Source organism: Pleurodeles waltl, chromosome 3_2 (assembly GCF_031143425.1).
Source record: "Pleurodeles waltl isolate 20211129_DDA chromosome 3_2, aPleWal1.hap1.20221129, whole genome shotgun sequence".
NCBI lineage: Eukaryota > Metazoa > Chordata > Amphibia > Caudata > Salamandridae > Pleurodeles > Pleurodeles waltl.
In genome coordinates this window covers 210,854,615-210,860,614 of record NC_090441.1, presented here as the reverse complement: position 1 = coordinate 210,860,614, position 6,000 = coordinate 210,854,615, and positions in this window count along the sequence as shown.

The window sequence follows — 6,000 nt, the reverse complement described above, 5'->3', positions numbered from 1 at the left end:
ACTGGAGTGGGTCCCCTCTGTGCCCTCATATACGTATGTAAGAGCGCTGAACGGTATGCACTGGAGTGGGTACCCCTCTGTGCCCTCATATACGTATGTAAGGGTGCTGAGCGGTATGCACTGGAGTGGGTACACCTCTGTGCCCTTATATACGTATTTACAGGCGCTGAGCGGTATACACTGGAGTGGGTACCCCTCTGTGCCCTCATATACGTATGTACGGGTGCTGAGCGGTATGCACTGGAGTGGGTATCCCTCTGTGCCCTCATATACGTATGTACGGGCGCTGAGCGGTATGCACTGGAGTGGGTACACCTCTGTGCCCTCATATACGTATGTAAGGGTGCTGAGCGGTATGCACTGGAGTGGGTACACCTCTGTGCCCTTATATACGTATGTACAGGCGCTGAGCGGTATACACTGGAGTGGGTACCCCTCTGTGCCCTCATATACGTATGTAAGGGTGCTGAGCGGTGTGCACTGGAGTCGGTACACCTCTGTGCCCTTATATACGTATGTACGGGCGCTGAGCGGTATACACTGGAGTGGGTCCCCCTCTGTGCCCTCATATACGTATGTACGGGCGCTGAGCGGTATGTACTGGAGTGGGTCCCCTCTGTGCCCTCATATATGTATGTAAGAGGGCTGAACGGTATGCACTGGAGTGGGTACCCCTCTGTGCCCTCATATACGTATGTAAGTGTGCTGAGCGGTATGCACTGGAGTGGGTACACCGCTGTGCCCTCATATACGTATGTACGGGCGCTGAGCGGTATACACTGGAGTGGGTATCCCTCTGTGCCCTCATATACGTATGTACGGGCGCTGAGCGGTATGCACTGGAGTGGGTACACCTCTGTGCCCACATATACGTATGTAAGGGTGCTGAGCGGTGTGCACTGGAGTGGGTACACCTCTGTGCCCTTTTATCCGTATGTACGGGCGCTGAGCGGTATGCACTGGAGTGGGTCCCCCTCTGTGCCCTTATATACATATGTAAGGGTGCTGAGCGGTATACACTGGAGTGGGTACCCCTCTATGCCCTCATATACGTATGTAAGAGCGCTGAGGGTGCTGAGCGGGTATGCACTGGAGTGGGTATCCCTCTGTGCCCTTATATACGTATGTACGGGCGCTGAGCGGTATGCACTGGAGTGGGTACCCCTCTGTGCCCTTATATACGTATGTACGGGCGCTGAGCGGTATGCACTGGAGTGGGTACCCCTCTGTGCCCTTATATACGTATGTAAGAGCGCTGAACGGTATACACTGGAGTGGGTACCCCTCTTTGCCCTTATATACATATGTAAGGGTGCTAAGCGGTAAGCACTGGAGTGGGTATCCCTCTGTGCCCTCATATACGTATGTATGGGCGCTGAGCGGTAAGCACTGGAGTGGGTCCCCATCTGTGCCCTTATATACGTATGTACGGGCGCTGAGCGGTATACACTGGAGTGGGTACACCTCTGTGCCCTTATATACGTATGTAAGGGTGCTGAGCGGTATGCACTGGAGTGGGTACACCTCTGTACCCTTATATACGTATTTACAGGCGCTGAGCGGTATACACTGGAGTGGGTACCCCTCTGTGCCCTCATATACGTATGTACGGGTGCTGAGCGGTATGCACTGGAGTGGGTATCCATCTGTGCCCTCATATACATATGTACGGGCGCTGAGCGGTATGCACTGGAGTGGGTACACCTCTGTGCCCACATATACGTATGTAAGGATGCTGAGCGGTGTGCACTGGAGTGGGTACACCTCTGTGCCCTTATATCCGTATGTACGGGCGCTGAGCGGTATGCACTGGAGTGGGTCCCCCTCTGTGCCCTTATATACGTATGTAAGGGTGCTGAGCGGTATACACTGGAGTGGGTACCCCTCTATGCCCTCATATACGTATGTAAGAGCGCTGAGGGTGCTGAGCGGGTATGCACTGGAGTGTGTATCCCTCTGTGCCCTTATATACGTATGTACGGGCGCTGAGCGGTATGCACTGGAGTGGGTACCCCTCTGTGCCCTTATATACATATGTACGGGTGCTGAGCGGTATGCACTGGAGTGGGTACCCCTCTGTGCCCTTATATACGTATGTAAGAGCGCTGAACGGTATACACTGGAGTGGGTACCCCTCTTTGCCCTTATATACATATGTAAGGGTGCTAAGCGGTAAGCACTGGAGTTGGTATCCCTCTGTGCCCTCATATACGTATGTATGGGCGCTGAGCGGTAAGCACTGGAGTGGGTCCCCATCTGTGCCCTTATATACGTATGTACGGGCGCTGAGCGGTGTGCACTGGAGTGGGTACACCTCTGTGCCCTTATATACGTATGTACAGGCGCTGAACGGTATGTACTGGAGTGGGTACCCCTCAGTGCCCTCATATACGTATGTAAGAGCGCTGAACGGTGTGCACTGGAGTGGGTACACCTCTGTGCCCTCATATACGTATGTACGGGCGCTGAGCGGTGTGCACTGGACTGGGTACACCTCTGTGCCCTTATATACGTATGTACGGGCGCTGAGCGGTGTGCACTGGAGTGGGCACAACTCTGTGCCCTTATATACGTGTGTACGGGCGCTGAGCGGTGTGCACTGGAGTGGGTACCCCTCTGTGCCCTTATATACGTGTGTAAGGGCGCTGAGCGGTGTGCACTGGAGTGGGTACCCCTCTGTGCCCTTATATACGTATGTACGGGCGCTGAGCGGTGTGCACTGGAGTGGGTACCCCTCTGTGCCCTTATATACGTATGTACGGGCGCTGGGCGGTGTGCACTGGAGCGGGTACCCCTCTGTGCCCTTATATACGTATGTACGGGCGCTGGGCGGTGTGCACTGGAGCGGGTACCCCTCTGTGCCCTTATATACGTATGTACGGGCGCTGAGCGGTGTGCACTGGAGCGGGTACCCCTCTGTGCCCTTATATACGTATGTACGGGCGCTGAGCGGTGTGCACTGGAGCGGGTACCCCTCTGTGCCCTTATATACGTATGTACGGGCGCTGAGCGGTGTGCACTGGAGCGGGTACCCCTCTGTGCCCTTATATACGTATGTACGGGCGCTGAGCGGTGTGCACTGGAGCGGGTACCCCTCTGTGCCCTTATATACGTATGTACGGGCGCTGAGCGGTATGTACTGGAGTGGGTCCCCTCCGTGCCCTCATATACGTATGTAAGAGCGCTGAACGGTATGCACTGGAGTGGGTGCCCCTCTGTGCCCTCATATACGTATGTACGGGCGCTGAGCGGTATACAGTGGAGTGGTTAACCCTCTGTGCCCTCATATACGTATGTAGGGGCGCTGAGCGGTATGCACTGGAGTGGGTATCCCTCTGTGCCCTCATATACGTATGTAAGGGTGCTGAGCGGTGCCTTCATATACGTATGTAATAGCGCTGAACGGTATGCACTGGAGTGGGCACCCCTCTGTGCCCTCATATACGTATGTAAGGGTGCTGAGCGGTATGCACTGGAGTGGGTACACCTCTGTGCCCTTATATACGTATGTACGGGTGCTGAGCGGTATGCACTGGAGTGGGTACCCCTCTGTGTCCTCATATACGTATGTACAGGCGCTGAGCGGTATGCACTGGAGTGGGTATCCCTCTGTGCCCTCATATACGTATGTACGGGCGCTGAGCGGTATGCACTGGAGTGGGTACACCTCTGTGCCCTCATATACGTATGTAAGGGTGCTGAGCGGTGTGCACTGGAGTGGGTACACCTCTGTGCCCTTATATACGTATGTACGGGCGCTGAGTGGTATGCACTGGAGTGGGTCCCCCTCTGTGCCCTTATATACGTATGTAAGGGTGATGAGCGGTATGCACTGGAGTGGGTACCCCTCTGTGCCCTCATATACGTATGTAAAAGCGCTGAGGGTGCTGAGCGGGTATGCACTGGAGTGGGTACCCCTCTGTGTCCTTATATACGTATGTAGGGCCGCTGAGCGGTGTGCACTGGAGCGGGTACCCCTCTGTGCCCTTATATATGCATGTAAGGGCGCTGAGGGTGCTGAACGGAATGCACTGGAGTGGGTACCCCTCTGTGCCCTTATATACGTATGTAAGGGTGCTGAGCGGTATGCACTGGAGTGGGTACCCCTCTGTGCCCTCATATACGTATGTAAGAGCGCTGAGGGGGCTGAGTGATATGCACTGGAGTGGGTATCCCTCTGTGCCCTCATATACATATGTACGGGCGCTGAGCGGTGTGCACTGGAGTGGGTACACCTCTGTGCCCTTATATACGTATATGTACGGGCGCTGAGCGGTGTGCACTGGAGTGGGTACCCCTCTGTGCCCTCATATACGTATGTAAGAGCGCTGAGGGTGCTGAGTGGTATGCACTGGAGTGGGTATCACTCTGTGCCCTTATATACGTATGTAAGGGTGATGAGCGGTATGCACTGGAGTGGGTACCCCTCTGTGCCCTCATATACGTATGTAAAAGCGCTGAGGGTGCTGAGCGGGTATGCACTGGAGTGGGTACCCCTCTGTGTCCTTATATACGTATGTAGGGCCGCTGAGCGGTGTGCACTGGAGCGGGTACCCCTCTGTGCCCTTATATATGCATGTAAGGGCGCTGAGGGTGCTGAACGGAATGCACTGGAGTGGGTACCCCTCTGTGCCCTTATATACGTATGTAAGGGTGCTGAGCGGTATGCACTGGAGTGGGTACCCCTCTGTGCCCTCATATACGTATGTAAGAGCGCTGAGGGGGCTGAGTGATATGCACTGGAGTGGGTATCCCTCTGTGCCCTCATATACATATGTACGGGCGCTGAGCGGTGTGCACTGGAGTGGGTACACCTCTGTGCCCTTATATACGTATATGTACGGGCGCTGAGCGGTGTGCACTGGAGTGGGTACCCCTCTGTGCCCTCATATACGTATGTAAGAGCGCTGAGGGTGCTGAGTGGTATGCACTGGAGTGGGTATCACTCTGTGCCCTCATATACGTATGTACGGGCGCTGAGCAGTGTACACTGGAGTGGGTACACCTCTGTGCCCTTATATACGTATATGTTCGGGCGCTGAGCAGTATGCAATGGAGTGGGTACCCCTCTGTGCCCTCACCTCTGTGCTCTCAGTGGAGAAGTGTGGCTCAATGGTTAGAGCGGCAGACCCTGATGCAGAATCTGGCCCGGGACCAGGGTTCAATTCCCTCCTCAGCGGGTCTAGAGCTCAATTTCCTCGGACCCGATAATTCTCGCATCGGTGCCTAATCTAATTCATGGGTCCCACTCTGTAACTCTGGGCAATAGCTTGCTTAATCTCCACAACGGCCCCAACAGCGCTGGGATGCCTGGCTTCACCTTGGAGGTTGCCCAGGAGTGGGCACCTCACAGGGAAAAGCCAGGAGGGGTTCCACAGCGGTATGCGTACAGCCCCTTGAGAACCTAACGGGTGAGTAGTGCGCTATACAAGTACGAAGTTTACAGTTTATATACGTATGTAAGGGTGCTAAGCGGTATTCACTGGAGTGGGTATCCCTTTGTGCCCTCATATACGTATGTTAGAGTGCTGAGGGCGCTGAGCGGTATGCACTGGACTGGGTACCCCTCTGTGCCCTCATATACGTATGTAAGAGCGCTGAGGGTGCTGAGCGGTATGCACTGGAGTGGGTATCCCTCTGTGCCCTTATATACGTATGTACAGGCGCTGAGCGGTATGCACTGGAGTGGGTACCCCTCTGTGCCCTTATATACGTATGTATGGGGGCTGAGCGGTATACACTGGAGTGGGTACCCCTCTGTGCCCTTATATACGTATGTAAGGGTGCTGAGCGATATGCACTGGAGTGGGTACCCCTCTGTGCCCTCATATACGTATGTAAAAGAGCTGAGGGTGCTGAGCGGTATGCACTGGAGTGGATACACCTCTGTGCCCTTGTATACGTATGTACGGGTGCTGAGCGGTATGCACTGGAGCGGGTACCCCTCTGTGCCCTTATATACGTATGTACGGGCGCTGAGCGGTATGCACTGGACTGGGT